The following is an 18308-nucleotide window of genomic DNA, read 5'->3' as shown; positions in this document are numbered from 1 at the left end:
AAAAAAAAAAAATAGAAGTCTTGTCTAACAGTCTTCATAGTTCTTAAGAGGGGAGTTTCATCTGAAAACAGAAATCAAGGGTGTGTGGTCCATAGACTTCCTCACACCCCTCATCTCTTTCCACAATAGAATCTCACCTGTGTTGCAATTTTACTTTTCCTGACTTAATTCAAGCCATGATCATCTACACTGCCCCCACTGCCCTGGGAGTCTGCATTTATTTTAGAACTTGAATTTTTTCATTATGTAATTCTGGAGATTATGTTGTAAGTATCCTTCCCTTTCAATGTATGTACGCATACATATATACATATGTATGAATATTTCTCTGTGTGTGCGTGTGTGTGTGTGTGTGTGTGTGTGTGTGTGTGTATTGCACAGTCTGTACAATGTTACCTGTATGTGTGTTTTCATAGTTAACCACTTTGTACTGGATAGCCACCTGATGTGCTTCTCTCAGAGGAGGACTATTGCTTCTACTCTATTTTCCTTAGTTTCCTGCAGTTCATTGTGCAGTATTGATACCTTGAGAGCTTCCTCCTCTCAACGTTAACATGTCTACTGTCCACGTCAACTCATGTGTGGGTAGTCATGATGCTGAAACTAGCGGTATGCTTTCTGAAATTACCGAGGAGACAGTTTCACAATGAACGCTCTGATCCTTTGAGCTCACAGCTTATGTTTATTAGTGCACAATTCTGTCATGTCTGGAATTTTTGCTCATTTGTAATTTTTCCTTTTTCTATCCCCTGGGTGACGTTAGTATTAGTCACATTTTTATGTCCATAAAGAAATGTAGGGAATCTTCAATACAAAATCTCCAATTCTCAACTAAATGCTTACCACTGTCATGGGAAATCAGGACATGTGCAAAGGAATTATTCTGAACTCAGGATTGTGTTCTAGTGGGCTATAAAAGGATCACATGGGGCTAACAGGTTCTTTTGTTTTGAATAATGCCATTTTTTCTATGACATGAAATGTCATCCTGTACATTCTCTTATGTAGTATTGAAGAGGTTTTCATAAAGTCCACAGCAAAAATCACTCCCTGAGGCTTACCTGATCATGTCCCCTAGATCCCATAATTCAGGTGAAAAGGGATAAATGGAGGAAAAGATAAAAGCTTTGAGATGACCTAAATCTAAGGAAAGCATGGACAGCATTTCTGAGCAGGCTTGCCCATCTAGAAAGCAGTAACTTCAGGATAAGTTTCCAGAGCAGACATCTGAGGAAAAACAATTGAAATATGATGCCTGTGGATTTGCAAACACTAAATCTGAAGACTCATGCCAGTACAACTGACTTCTATTCTCATGAAGTTGAGCACTCTTCAATTTAATAATTATTTATTAGATTCACTTGATAATAAAATATTGAACAAAGTACACATGATGATATATGCCCTCACAGAGATATGTCATACATGGACTCCGTCAGTAAAGCCAAGATTTAATCACTGAAAAGTAAGTTGATTAACAGAAGTATAATGCAAGTGGGTTTGAGAGAAATGCAGTGGGTCAAGAAACAGAAGCAGTTAACCAAACCAGGCACATTCAAGAAATGGATTCTAAAGGTAACATTGATGATTAGTAAAAACTTAATAAGCCCTGAATAACAGTGAGATATGATATAAAACAAAATTATATAATAAAAACTATATAATGCTGTAAATTCTGTCACTAAATGGCTTTTCGGCATCTTTTCATACAGAATACTTTTACTATGTCTGTAAAATCTTTATTATGAGTAAATAAAAACCAATATTTTTGTCTCAGATTAAATGCAACTTTAGAATTAATTCAGTTGCTATAATATTATAAACTGTATTTATCTCTCTCAAGCCAAATACCAAGCTACTCACCGAGCTTTGGGAGAAAGATAACAAGTGTTTATTTTTGGTAGAGTGAATTTATATGTTTTTGAATAGTGTTAAGCTGTTGATAGTTTGTCCTCTTGAAGAACAGCTTATAACTATATGACTGTAAATTAAATAGTTCAGTTCTGGGAGGCATATACGTATGGACTTTTCTTCTTAAGAGCTTAAAAAGTTAAGATTACTAACATTGAAACAAATCTGTTTATTCTTGTTCTTCCTTATAAACTTGGTAAGTCAGTTGGTTTTGTTTTTCTCGCATTCTGGCATCATTATGTAGCCTAGGCTAAATAAGAACTTGTTGTATAGCTCATGGTAACACTGAATGCATGATGTTCCTGCTCCAAACACTAGCATCTTAGGGTTGTAGATATGTGTGACCGTGACCACATGTAACCTTAAAATGTTTAATACTTAAAAGTCATAGAGAAATTTCTATAGAATAAAATATTTTCAAAAAGTTAAACTTATCCTAAATTTATTTGTATTTATTCAGGCAACAGATAATTGCTATAAATATTTTTCTTATTGAATTCCCAGTATGTGCCAGATATTATAGAAACTGAAAACATAGCAATAAACAGATTATAAGTGTATGTATTCTATACATATGTAAAAAAATGTTTATATATATGTATATTTACACAGACTATATATGTGTGTATATGTATGTATGTATAACTGAGATTGTAGAAAAAAGCCCTTCAGAGAAGAGCAAGTCTGCAATCTATAACAGAGATACTACAAGAACTACCTTGTTCTCTCCAGCAGTGTGGACATCCACCTTTTGTATATATACAAAAGTATGTGTGTATGTGTGTGTATATATACACACACATACACACATACTTTTGTATGTATATATACATATGTATATATACATGTGTATGTGTGTGTATATATACATGTATATATACACACACATACACACATACTTTTGTATGTATATATACATATGTATATATACATGTGTATGTGTGTGTATATATACATATACATGTATATATACACACACATACACACATACTTTTGTATGTATATATACATATGTATACATATGTGTATATATATATATATGTATATATATACACACACATACACACATACTTTTGTATATATATATGGATGCATATATATATATATTTGCATATGTATATGTGGATGTAGATGAATGATAAGCTTTAAAGAGATAAAATAATATAGAAAAGGTATAACCAGAGAATTATGATAAATACTCAAGTTCTGAGAGCCATAACAATATATTAATTCTGTATACTATATGCTAATATACTATATACTAATTCACTATATTATATGCTAATGTGAAAGTTAAGTAATAAGGGCTTTTTTCAATGTGACAACTTGAAAACAAACAAACAAACAAAACATAGAAACTCCTGTGACCCCACGTCTGTATTTATTTTCTGGGATACCGACTAGATTTGCATTCAAATTGAAGAAATCTCAGGCAATGGACAAAAGGTGTACATAACTAATAAATCCTGGTTCTAAGTGCAGTGTCCTTGATTACTTATTTTGGTCCTGGAAGTCTTCTTCAGATGTCCACACTGCTGGAGAGGACAAGGTAGTTCTTATAGTTCTCTGTTATAAATTGCAGTCTTGCTTTTCTCTGAAGGGCTTTTGTTCCTACAATCCAAGATGACTCCATTTTAGGGCAATGATTCTTTTATGTTCTATAACCTTTAAAAGGGAATGACAGTGATGAGTCCAGAAAGAGACCCCTAAAGTGATTAACATGCCTACTTGGAGTGAAAAAGTATCTGTCACAAGGCACAAAAGACAGACAAGCAAAGTTACCATATGGTCATTCTCTTTTTAGTTACTTAGTGGTTGCTTTCCTCCACCACCCCCACCCCTGGCAAATAGCAGCTTCTAAACTCATGGTTCAAATAAACTAAAAACTATGGGAGTTGGGAGATGAGAAGTGTTATTAATAAGACTAAAACTATGGGCTGCAGCGATGGCGCAGTGGTTAATAGCCTTTGTAGCACTCAAAAAGGACTGAGTCAGCTCCTTGAATCCATGTTAAGCAATTCACAACTGTTACAACGAAGCATAGCTCCAGTTTCTAGGAATCCTTCCCTTTTTTTGAGTCTCAGCAAGTACCTGTATACAGGAACACACCACACACACACACACACACACACACACACACACGTATATATATACATATATATGTATATATATTTATATATGTATGTACACACACATATATGAAATTAAATGAATCCTTCCATGTTAAAGAGGGGAGTTATTGAATAGACGTTTCACTGGTTAACAGTACTTACAAAGGACAGTGGTTCAGGTCCCAGCACCCACATGGATGCTCACAACTGTCTGCTTACTTCTGATGAATCCAAGGCCTTCTTCTGATCACCATAGATACCAGACATGTGCATGGTGGACATACATACACACAGGCAAACACATAAGCACATGAAAAAAATCAAATAAATATCATTTAACAACTAAATTTCCAATATGTATTTCAGGATATATTTCCAGAAGACTTTGAGTTCCCAGAAAGGAAAAAAATGAATAAAAATAAACTGTTTGCCTCCTTTTGTTTTTTAAGTATACTTGATTCTATACCAATATTTTTAAATCCCTCTTATTCAAATAAAAGCTCGAGGGTTTCCGATATAATCCTACTGAAAAGCACTTCACCCAAGGCACCAAGTCGTTATAAAGAGTTGTTTCTTAGAAGAATTATTGTCTTTCTCTGCCTTTTAAATATTTTTTTTTGAAATAAAGCAAAAACAAATAAACTGGAGTAGAACAAAGCAAGCAAAAGAAAAATAGTACAAAAAAAGAACACAAAAATACATACAGACACAGAGACACACGTGTTTGAATACACAGGAATTCCGTAAAAATACAGATTCAGAAGCAACAACACATAGGCAAAAAACAAAAACAAACAAAAAAAAACACCCCACCTTGTAATGTTAGTTAATTAATTAAATGCCTTGGAAAAATATTATGAGACAAAGAATCTCCAAAGATGCCCCTCAGTTCATTTTCTGTTGCCATTTACTGATGGACATGGGTCTTGCCCTTATGAGTGGTTTCATCCCCAGTGAAACTCCATTGAGAAATAAGTTTTTATTGCTAATCAGTTGGAGATAGCTTCTGGATTAGGGAAGGGGGCTATGCTCGCTCTTGTCAATGCTGGGACTCTATGTAGATCCTATGCAAGTTGCCTCGGCCTCTGTGAGTCCATATGTGCATGGGTTCTTCTCTGTTCAGAAGGCCTTGTTTCCTTGGTGTCCTCCATTCATCATGGCTATTAGAAGCTTTCTGTCTTCTATATTACAAGCTTCCCTGAAACCTGAAGGGAAGATGAAGATACTCCATGTAGGGCAGCACGCTACGAAGTCTCTCACTCTATGCACATTGGCCAGTTATTGGTCTCTATATTTTCTCATCTACTGCAGAAAGAAGCTTTTCTGATGATGGCTGAGCCAGTCCCTGATCTACAAGTATAGCAGAATGTCGTTTGAACCATTTTACAGCTATCTTCCTTTATCGGAATGGTAGAATTTGGGAAGAATTAGTGTCAAAATAATATACTTTATTCCATTGTATTGCCAGGTATGTCTGTTTTACTTCTTAATTGGGTGTGTGTGTGTGTCTGTCTGTGTATGTGTGTCTGTGTGTGTGTCTGTGTAAACTCTTAAAAGCTACTGGACTGTAAGTTTTCTGTTTTTTAGCCCTTGGTAAATATGGTAAGCTCTGTTTACTGACAAGTCCTAATGAAGAGCCTGAATCCAGAAGCAGAAGTAAGATTGTGCAGCAGGAAAGGATGACTAGAAGTCCTCAGAGCACAAGGACATTTATCTGGGCAAATTCCAGTGATATACATGTAGTGTCTAACAAAGTATCGTTTCTTAGATCATCACTACATAATGCCCTGCTCTCAGCTCTACTACTGCTTACCATGTGAAATTCTATAAAGTGCTCATCTATCACCTTTCACAGACACATTCCTCCATTTCTTCATTTCTAATGTATTTATTTGGGGCTAAGCATAGTCTTAGCAGGGCTTCTGACTTCCATGTTTTATGTATGTCTTCAGTTAGAGCTGGCTGAACACCTCTCCACATTCACTTTTTCCAATAGAATATCAGTAGATTTTAGCTCTTTTGCACTGCAATTTACAGAAAAATTTTCTACTTCTTTCTTACATATGCCTTTGTGCTCACAGCAATTATTTTAGACTCTACGTAAATGTGCCAAAAATCTTAATTGCATTTAACAAGCAGGCAAATTAAATGAATAGAGGAAGGGCTTGAAAAGAGAAAAAAAAAAAAAAAAAGCAAAACTAGGAGGTCTAAAGAAGAGAAAAATAAACACAATGGAACAAAAAGTGTAAAATTTTAACTCAACTAAACTATTTTAAAAATCAAAGTTGTTTTCATATTAGATGTAGAATAGGGGAGGCTTTTGTCCACAAAAGAATTTTGAAAATTGTATTAAGTTCTAAAATGTGCTGTTTTCATATTTTTACGTGACCTTTGGTCTCATTTGTTTAAATAATATTAATAATATTTTATGTTACTCTTTGAAAACTGCATACATTTATATAATAGATTTGGTCATATCTAGCCACTATTACCTCTCTCCATATCCCCCTAGAATCCATCTCCCTAACCAATCACTCTCCCAAGTTTATGTTATCCAAAAACAACAGCAAAATAAACAACAAAAAATCAAAACAAACAAGCAAAAACCCCAACAACATAATGTCTGAGAGTTTACACAAAATAATTTATAAACACATTCTGGAAACTTGAACCATATAACATAAATTCCTAATGTTTAAGTTCCAACAAAGCTAAATTAAATATTAAGTAAATCTTCCAGGATTTTTTTGTTTACATTTCACACTTGCATTGTAATAATTTTCTGTTTCTTCTTATTATGAAAAAAAAGACATACCACTTCAGAGTAAAAATAAATGCTAAAAAATCATTAAGAATCATTTTCTACCTCTTAAAATCATAAAGTACATAGTAAACATAATGACAGGTCTTATACTGATAAGACTTATGACAAGAGAATAATTGATTGATGTCATAACACCTCTAAAACATAGATAAAGAAAGCAGTAGCCAGACAACTAGATTCGCATTAGTCTTATTGACAACTCCAAGAATTGTTAATGAGAACTATGATTTGGCTATAAATTTAAACATAAGTTATTCATGTTGTGATCTAAAGTAGTCTAGTTCCAAATGTAATTTTATATATTCTTTTAGTATATCAAACTGAAAACCTAATAATAACATTAAATGATGCTGTCTTGATTCTTATAATTTAAGCAAAATAACTCTTGGTATTATCAAGGCATTCAATGCTTAATCGTAACCTCTATATTTGAAAATGTGCAGGCTAGTTTTCTGTCCACTTCACACAAAGTAGAGTCTTCAGAGAGGAAGGAGTCACAATAATGGAAATGTCTCCAAAAGATCCACTGTAAGGCATTTTCTTAATTAATGATTAGTGAGAAATGATCCAACCCATTGCGGTGGTGCCATTCCGGGCTAATGGTCCTGGGTTCTACAAGAAAGCAGGCTGAGGAAACCAGGGAAAAACAAGCCAGTAAGCATCATCACTCTATGACATCTGTATCAGCTCACATCTCTAGGATCTTGCCTTTTTTGAGTTGCTGTCCTAACTTCCTTCAATGATGAACAGTAATATAGAAGTGTAAACCAAATAAACCCTTTCTCCTCAACTGACCTTTATGTCATGGTGTTTTGTCACAACAATAGGAACCCTAACTAAGATAGTTGCAGTGACTTTGTTTTCAAGTTGATTCTGTAATTCAAAGTACTGACTCAGTCAAAATGAACCTGTAGGATTCCAATATACCTGTAGGAACTTGTTCTTTGTAATGACAAAAAAATTAATAATTGTTTGAACTTCTGATCCTCCTGCCTATACTTCCCCTGGTGCTGGGATTATAGGCATGTATCACCACTTCTGGTTTATTCAGTACTAAGGATCAAACCCAGGGCTTTTTGTATGTAAGGCAAGGTTCTACAAATTGAGCTACATTCCCAGTGCCTGTGTTTATTTCTTGAGATTGTATTAAGTATTATAGTCAATGCTCAGCTTAAAACTCATGTTATTCTACAGATTTATTTATTGGTTTGGACTCCAGCCACAGAGATTCTTCAATGATTTCCAGGTATTTATAACCACTTACAATAAACCCATACTTATTAGTGTGATCTGGTAAATGATACATCAATAGAAATGTAGTTTATTGTCATTTAATCCTTTAATCTCAAAACTCAGGAGGCAGAGGCAAGTGGATCTCTGAGTTCTAGGCTAGCCTAGTCTACAGAGAAACTTTCAGGGCAACTAGGGTTACACAGAGAACCCGTTTGCAAAACAAAAAAGGAAAGAGAAATATTTTGAATTTTTGCATGCTTTAACATTTTCATTTAAATTAAGTACAATACCACCGAGATGAATTAAAAATGAGAATTTTAATTCTACAGAATGTATATGTTGAAATGATTAACAAATAACGACAATGAGTTTATCCTGTCTTTAAACCTATCAAAATAATGTTGTAGGTAATAATAAAAAAAAAAGAAAAAAATGGCTGGGGAACCGCAGGGTTTCTCTCACCATGATGTGTGTAGTCTCGCCCTGGGGTTCCTCCAGCTAGAAGTTAGGCCTGGCTGCTGACTAGCTAAAGGCCTCTCCATGGTTCCTCACAGCGTGGCCCCAGCACACAAGGAAGTCCTTGGGTTTCCAAAACCTGTTTATTGTCATGGCAGATGGTGGATGGATCTGAATGTGCTCCCCCTAAAACCCAGGGCAGACCTGAGTTAAATAGGGAAGGGAAGGGGGGGGGGGAGTGGCTGCAGAGGAATGCTTAACTGACTCCACCCTCTGGCCTTTAGGTACCTTATTAGTATGTAAATCTCTCTAGGGCCTGGGGCCTGTTCATAACTCCCTCCACCTGTGTACATGACTGAAGGACTCCGGTTGAATGGAGATTAGACCTCATGTCAGGAGCCTGGGTTCTGGGTGCATGGCCGAACCCACAACCCAAGAACCAGGATACCCTTCCATGGCCCAACCAAATGTCATGAAATTTTTGAGAAGATCTGCTTGTAACAATGACAACTGGAGCATCTGATCTTTGCTAGTGGGATTCTTAATATACTTAATATACTTCATATACTTCATATACTTAATATACTTCAATGAGGTCAATGAAGGCTAGAGAACCATATGAAAACCCATAAAATGACAGATCAGAGATAAATTCTCCGGGATCGAATTAAGTCTTTAAATAGGTACCATAGGTCTTATGGATCTAGGTTGAAAAGTAGTACACAAAACCGAGTGAGCTAGAACCTAGTACTGAGCTTGCAACACTCTTCAATTCATAAGCTTCCTGGCAACTTTATATTATTAAGGGTACAAGTTTTTGAAAATGTTAGAATAGTTGAGGAAAATGCTATCAGGTAATACTAATACTTTTGAAAATATTTTTGAACTGGAGCAAATTCTCAAAGTCCAGTCTTCTCACAAAATTCCTTAAGGAAATATATATGGAAAGAACAGAGTAAGCAAGCAACTGTCACCTGCTTTCTAACCTGCTTGACTCCTGAACTTCTTCAACAAAAGCAGCAATAAAATCAGTCTAGGTAGAAACACATGACAAGTAACTCAAGTTATAATCCTAAACTAACTCGTTCATACAACAGAAACTGATATGAACAATACACGGAAATCCCATTAAAATGCTTTTCAAGTATTGCCTGAAATCTTAGAAAAACAATAACAGATGAAGATTCAGTAAAATGAAGATCTGGCTTTCTGAAAATATCAACAGGATTGATAAACCTTAAGTCAAACTAACCCAAAGAGAGAGGAGATCCAAATTAACAAAATCAGACATAAAACTGTATCATCATGTAACATGAGCTTTTATAGTAGACACTGAAGAGATCTATCAAATCATCAGAATATAGACAAAAATTCCATATTCCACCATCACTGAAAATCTAAAAGAAACAGATGAGTTTCTAGATAAAGATGGCCCACCAAAACTAAATCAATGAGAGAAATAATTTAAATAGACACATAAAATTCAAAAAATAAATGCTGTAATTAAATAACTCTCAATGGGGGGGAGGGGGCTGGAGAGATGGTTCAGCAGTTGAGAGCACTGACTTCTCTTACAGAGGTCCTGAGTCAATTTCCAGCAACCACACTGTAGCTTACAACCCTCTGTAATGGGATCCGATGTCCTCTTCTGGTGTATGTGAAGACAAGTACAGTGTACTCATATAAATAAAATAAATAAATCTTTAAAAAAAAAATCCCTCAACTACAAAAATCCCAAGACCAGATGGTTCAGTGTTAAATTCTACAATACCTTTAAAGAACTAGCATCAGTGTTTCTCAAATTATTCTACAAAGTAGAAAATAAAAGAATATTTCCAAATTAGTTTCATAGACTACTATTACTGTGACCTTAGAACTAAAACTCAAGCAACAACAAAATGAGAAATATATTGATCAATATCTCTAATGAATATTGCCACAAATATTCTTACTAAAATACTTGGAAACCAAACTCAAGAACTCATGACAAATATTATTCATAGATATACAGCTATTGACAATGGTTAGCTGCAGGGAGAGGGAGTAACAATTTTCTCTAAGAATGTCAGACATAGCAGGACAACTACACTTCTTTGGAGTACTTTACATCAAAGAATAAGTGAGGACCATAAACTGATATTCAAAAAAACTAAAGGACACACAGCTGGGTGTATAGGGAAAAGGCCTTAGATCTTGGAAGGCTTAGGCAGGTTGGTGAATATGATCAAAACTTGTCATATGAAACCTTTGATAATTAATTAAAAATAAAACATTATCCACTATAATAAAGTTGGCTTCATCCCAGGGATACAAAGTCCTTAATAACAAAAGATCTGGAGAAAGAATTGATAGATATATACCTCAACATACCTCAACAACAAGCCTATAGCCAGCATCTTACTAATTGGAGAAAAACTCAAATCATGTCCAATGAACTTGGGAGCAAGGAAAAGATACCCTCTCTTCCCCACTCTATTCACTATAGTGCTTAAAGTGTTATCTAGAGTAATAACAAAAGTGAAGGAGATGAAGGGGATACACCCAGGAAAGAAGTCAAAGCATTATCTCCAGATGATAAGATTTTATACATTGAAACCCTACAGAAGCCACCATTAGAAAGACATGCAGTACAGTAGCACAAAACAAAATGATCACAAAAAGAGACACAGGTTATAAAATATAAATCATGTACCCAAGGTTTAAGACAGAAATTGGAATAGCTAAATACATTAATTTAATTGTATGCACTTAATTAGGATGTAATTTTTTGAGTTGCTTTGTATCCAGTGGACTTGAATTTGAACTGTTCTTATGTTCTATAGGACACCCTGTAAAAATGCTTAGAGGTGCATTCATTTCTAACCAAATATTTTAATAGCTGCAGAGTCCTGAAATAGAATATGGCTGCTGTCATTTAAGAAACTGACAGTCTGGGTAAAGGAAGAGTGTGACTGTCAGGGGAAAATGGCCTCTGGTGGCTGCATATAGAAGTGGTTGGAGCAAGAGTTTCTCTAGGAGTATCTGGCTCTGCATAAGGAAATTTCTAGATATGAACTATCAAAGTTAGCATACTAATATGGGCTCCATTCATATTTTAATATGTCTGCCTATATAGCCAACAACACTTGTCTTGATTAAAGACACTCAAAGTAAGTTCTGCCTCTTTCCATGCCATTTTTTCCCCTGGAAAAATCTACTAGGTAGAGATAATACTTTCAATAACACGAAATTAAATGTCATACAGAATGTTTGCAAAAGAGAGCCATGAAAGTCATAAGTAGAAATGTAGGTATTTTATTATACTGGAATGTACTTTTGCATATACATATAATATTTATGTATGATAATTACATATATTACATATATATAGCAAATAAATATATGATTAACGAATTTTTATGATAAACCATTTTAGATTGGTTTATAAATGAAATTTTTCTCTATGATACATGATTTGGAAAATGTAGTTACCAGGCTTCCTACACAGTCTGGGTTAAATAGTTTACATGTTAAAAAGCTATTACTCTGGAAGTAGTAATCTGTGGTAATAGAGTATCTTTCCAGATTATCTAGAGTATTTAATTAACCATGTGGCAAAAGGTACTACTAGGTGTTTAGTCCTGCCTGCCAGCCTGATTTAACAATACAATGGGAAAATCTATTTGCCAACTTTGCACATAAACTCTGCATTAAAAAAAAGGGGGGGGGCAGTGTCTGATTTTTCCCTTGAGATGAGCTGTCCAGTACAGAAACCACTGGAAACATGGAGTTCTCAAGCATCTGGAATGTGTTAGTAAAAACTTAGAGACACTGTATGTGAAGATACAGACAAAATATCACTGTTCCTAAAACATATAAAGGCAAAATAGCTTAGCAATAATTTTGTATTGACTATGAGTTCCGATGCTGTTTTTCCCTACTTGGAATCAGAAAATTACTATCTTAAAACTCTTTTCACCTGTTTTGCTTTCCTCTTGCAAGGTGACTCTTACAAAATTTCAATTTGAGTTTATGAATGACTGATTGCCTCAGTTATATGTCTATCAAATGCCATCTCTCTAGAGGTTTCTCTAACACTGTTTAAATGTTGATCAGATAAAAGAATAAAACAATTTGAGTTCAAATACTGAGGAATAATTCATTCTCTCTATGTGCCTATGTTACTGCGTGTGCCTCTGTGTGTCAGGGGTGCATACTCTTATGTACAGAGGCCAGAGGAGGGATGATATCCAGTGTCTTACTCTATTACTTATTCCTTTCAGTGGGAATAGCTTAAAACTCCTTATTGCTCTGCCTTACTCCTCTCAAAAAAAAAAAAAAAAAAAAAAATCCCGCTCTAACACCAACTACATCTTTTAGCTAGGACTGGCTTTCATAAGACTCCACGATCCCCCATACCCTCAATTCCAGCTTCAGAATTCTAGGAGCTGCTTCATTGCCTTCCTTTTTTCATAGATATTGTGGATCCAAGTTCAGGTCTTAAGCTTGCAAAGTGAGCAGACTTACTCAACCACTTCCCCAGACCCTAGGAAGCATCTTCTCTCACATTTTGAGCTGGTCATTCCTTTAACAATGCTAGGAAGTTCAATTTGTTGATTGCTTTGTTCCTTTAAATTTTTTTGCCTGAGTATTTGATGACAAAAACTGAGAAAATGTCAATAGAAATGGGATATTCAGTTAACATTTGCCTCCTGAGTACTGTAGTTAATCACTTCTTGTTTATTTCACCAGACTACTAGTGAAAGATGCCTGTTTTGAAGTTATGTATCTTCACCTGTTTGAGTCCCTTTTAGGTACCTTCTTTCCCTACAGGCACTGAGAACTGCTGGATTTCATTTCTCTCTCCTATCAGTCAATATATTCTTTTATTAATTCAGATAACATGCATCTCCACGCTTAGTCTCCAACAGAAGTGTCAGAATTCTCTTCCTTGTAAGATCTCATTAAAGTCAAAGACACTCAGCTGGCCACCACTTATATTTCCTTCTGGTAACATTTGTCTCTCATGACCAGCCACCCAACAGACCATCAGACTCTATCTCAGCCCTCCATTCTAAGCAGATGTCTATAGGTGTACAAATGATGACTTTATTGCTACTTAATTGAAGGTATGGAGTTGCTACCTGGATGTTTATTTCATGAAAAAAAGATAGAAAAAGAAAAGAGTTAAAAAGAAAGAAAAAATGACATGAATGGTGGGCAGAAACAGGGAGGGGGGAAAAGAAGAAGAAAGGGGAAAAGCTGTTTCTAGTTTACATTTTCCCTGTTACTTTTCTAAGAATTCATTTACATAAATTTGAGACTTTTCTTCTCATTCTGATTTTTTAATATGCTCTGTGACCTAAATACTGAGCATGTGGCATGCATTTTCATACAGAAAATTGCTCAGCCTATCTAATTCTCATTTCACCATTTGCTCCCTTGAGTTGTCATATCAGCAGTTCCTGACAGCAAAAGAAACACATCACCACGTTGTAAGTAAGCAAAAGCAATGTTGCCACTCCAGGTTCATGGAACCTTTAAAAGGCAAAGCCCGGGATTGATAGGAAACACTGACTTTCTCAACAGCAAGTGCTTTATCTCTGTCAGGTTGGCTGTGCAATACTAGGGTATTTTATCAAAATGCATTCTAAAAGCAAACTGAAATGTATAGTATATTTCCTTTCACAAAGACATATAAAAGGGAAACAATAAAAAAATTCATAAATATCTTCACTATGCACAGCCTCTTCTAATAAAGAACACACTATGCATTTTTTTTTTAAACGAGAAAGATGGCAAAGAATAGCCTGTCAGGTCTCAACACAATATGCAGCATCAATAAAAATAAATGCCAGAAGGCATGAAAAGAAAAAAGTATTAAATTCATTGCTTGGTGGATTTGCCTGAGAAACAGCTGTAGCAACTGGGAAGATGCAAAGTATTTGAAGAAAGGGAAAAGGAAGCGATTTTTTAGTCAAACAGATAAATCAAAACTTACCAATGACATCTCTAATAAGCAAATATAAAAATGAATAAATGATTATTATTAGCATTAGCTATATCTTGAATGATAAATGTTTCCCTGGTAAAAAATAAGGTTACAAAATAACTTCTGTTTTAAATTTCTTTCAAAGGACTAATAGGTTTGAATGGTAAAGGCACTAGGTGCTCATAACATGAGCATGGTATGTTCTTTTTTACAAATTTTAAATTACATTTTACTCTGTGTGTGTATGTGTGTTTGTATGTGTGTGTATGTGTGTGTGTATGTGTGTGTATGTGTGTATGTGTGTATGTATGTGTATATGTGTGTATGTGTTTGTATGTGTGTGTATATGTGTGTATATGTGTGTGTGTATGTGTGTGTGTATGTGTGTGTATATATGTGTGTGTATATGTGTGTATATGCATGTATGTGTGTATGTGTATGTATGTGTATATATGTGTGTGTATGTATGTGTGCGTATGTGTGTGTATGTATATATATGTGTGTGTATGTATATATATGTGTGTGTATCTATGTGTGTGTATGTATGTGTATGTGAGTGTGTATGTGTGTATATGTGTGTGTATGTGTGTATATGTGTGTGTGTATGTGTGTGTGTATGTGTGTGTATCTGTGTGTATGTGTGTGGATGTGTATGTATGTGTATATATGTGTATGTGTGTGTATATATGTGTGTGTATATGTGTGTATGTGTGTGTATGTATATTTATATGTGTGTGTATGTATGTGTATGTATGTGTGTGTATGTGTGTGTGTATGTATGTGTATGTGAGTGTGTATGTGTGTATGTGTGTGTACGTATGTGTGTGTATGTGTGTGTATGTATGTGTGTGTGTATGTGTGTATGTATGTGTGTGTGTGTATGTGTGTGTGTATGTGTGTGTATGTGAGTGTGTATGTGTGTGTACATGTGTGTACGTGTGTGTATGTGTGTGTATGTGTGTGTATATGCATGTATGTGTGTGTATGTATGTGTATATACGTGTGTGTATGTATGTATGTGTGTGTATGTGTATATATATATATATATGTGTGTGTGTGTGTGTGTGTGTGTGTATGTATGTGTGTGTATGTGTGTGTGTGTATGTGAGTATAGAGAAGTCATTTCTCTCATTTCACCATGTGAACAATGAATAAATGAATGATTCCTGATATGAGTCCTTTGAATAAAATTTAAGTCATCAGACTTCTCAGCAGGAACATTACCTACTGAGCCATCTCACCTGTCCTTCTACATTTGTTAAATGCATTATCTGCTTATTTAGAAAGTAGAGTACTGTTCTAATGTTTTATGTGTGGAGCCTTGAAAAGTTATGCTACTAGTCCCTGGACATTCCAGCAGCAAACAACAAAACTAGGATTTCAAGGCCAGGAGTTGGGCTCCAGAGCACAAGAGGTATCATGATAGACCAATGAGCAGAGACTCACCTTTTTACATTGCAAAACCCCAATAACTAACTCTTTCAATACTTAACTCTCAAATCAACCGAGAAAAAAAATGTTTTCAAAGTTGTCAAATCACAGAGCTTTATAAGAAGGAACATTCCTGGAAATCATTCACACAAACCGTAATTAAGTCGCATGCATGTCGAATTTAATGATTTAGATGCAAAGTCATTTTTATTCTGAAAATTCCCTTTAAGATTTGAGAAACATTATTCCTTAAAAGGGGTTAAACTTTAAGAAACAATGAAAAGCCATGTGAATGATGAAGATTTGTCTGTAAAGGCAACTTTGCCTGCACAAAATCAGATAATATCTTGGTTTCTTTGGTTTCTTGATGTGGGCCAAGATGCCCACCAAGATTTTGTGCCCTCTGGTGTCCTATATATGGGGCTGAGAATTTGAAGGATTCTTCTCTTATTCAGATAGATGGTATAGAATACTTGATCTGAAAGGCAGAGATTGTCCAACTAAGTCTGAGCTAATTACAAGAGCACTTTAAATTTGAAAGAATTTCCAGACTGTTTGCAGAAAAGAAAATAAGAGATTCTTAGGCTAGGAGAGCATTCCAAGTGCTTTGGATAGCTTTCAGATGCAAGGACTATCAAACAAGAAAGAGAAGGCAGGGAGTCTCTAAAACTAACTCTCCACTGACAGCCTGCAGGGGATTGGGGACTTCAGTTTACAGCCACAGGACTGAATTGGCAACAGTAAGAAAGATCTTCAAAACCACAATCTCCCAAGCCTGCACACTAGATCTCAGCTCTGAAAACACAATGATTTTAGCTTATAATACCCTCATGAGAAAACTCAGCCATGCAAGGAAAAACTTGTAAAATATAATTTGAAGCTAAAATAATTATTTTTAAAAATTAGGTAGTATCTTGTCATGCAATACACAGCAAGCAAATTCATATCTGATTAACTGAGTGTTCTGTATACATGACACTATAAATATCTATAAAAGGTCTAAAGCCCTGAGGGCCAGCATAAAGAATGGAAACAGGCAACCTTAGGAGGTAAGAGGTGGGGGGACCCTTCAAAATGCACCAGAAACCTGGGAGATTAAAGACTCTCAGGACTCAAAGGGAGGGACCTTAGATGGAATGCCCAACAGTAGGGAGAGTGACATGTTAGAGATCACCTCCAAAAGAAAGACAGCGCATCAAGTGAGGGAGGGGGTTGCCATCCCACAGTCAAAACTCTGACCCATAATTGTTCCTGTCTGAAAGAACTACAGGAATGGAAATGGAGAGGAACCTGAGGAAAGGAAGGTGCAGAGACAGGCCCAAAGTGGGATCCAGCTCAAGGGGAGGTCCTAAGGCCTGACACTATTACTGAGACTATGGAGTGCTCATACAAAGGAACCTATCATGACTGCCCTCCAAAAGACCCAACAAGCAGCTGAAAGAGTCAGATGCAGATATATGCACTCAAACAATGGGCAAAAGCTGCTGACCCCTGTGGTTAAAATAGGGAAAGGAGGGAAGAAGTTGAGGAGGAGAGTGACCTTGTAGGAGGATCAGCAGTCTCAATTAATCTCGACCCCTGAGATCTCTCAAACACTGGACCACCAACCAGGCAGCATACAGGACCTTATATAAGGCCCCCAACACATATACAGCAGAGGACTGCAGGGTCTAAGATCAGTCAGAGAAGATGCATCTAACCCTCAAGAGACTGGAGGCCCCAGCGAATTTAGAGGTCTGTTTGGGAGGGGCGGTGGGGGTGGGGACACCCTTGTGGAGACTTGGGGCTGGGAGGAGGTATGAAATATAGAACATTCAGAGAGTGGGCCGGGAGGGGAAAAAATTTGGAGTTTAAAATAAATAATTTTTAAAAATTGACCATGCAACCAAAGAACTAGATAACTAAAAATAACACAATTTACAGAATCCTTTAGTCTCCAAACCCATGCCCCAATTTGTTATTAATCTTCATAATTCTTATCATGTAATGTCTCTCAAATGTATGTGCTGAAACACAAGTCTACACTCTGTGGGAAATTTCAGGACTTTTAAGACATTAGTCATGTTGTATGTCTATGACTTCAGGACATGCTTTTGAAAGATTATTAGACATGGTACCTTGACTTAATCTCTCTTTGTTTTGCAGGTACCACACAATAAGATTTCTCCACCATGTGATCCCCTGGTTACCATCCATGGGAAGACAATTAATGGGGAAAACTGAGCATGGGCTGAGGCCTCCAAAGTGTCAAAATAAACCTGTCACCCTCTCAAGTATTTTGTTAGACTCTTGGAAGTCTCACTAATATAGTATCTAAAACTGTGTCCCAAATTTCATTTCTATGAAAATAACTGAGCCTATTTTAAAGCTG

The sequence above is a fragment of the Arvicanthis niloticus genome, chromosome 22, assembly GCF_011762505.2.
Source record: "Arvicanthis niloticus isolate mArvNil1 chromosome 22, mArvNil1.pat.X, whole genome shotgun sequence".
NCBI classification, from domain to species: Eukaryota; Metazoa; Chordata; class Mammalia; order Rodentia; family Muridae; genus Arvicanthis; species Arvicanthis niloticus.
The sequence above is the reverse complement of the archived record's forward strand: the minus strand, read 5'-3'. Positions refer to the sequence as shown.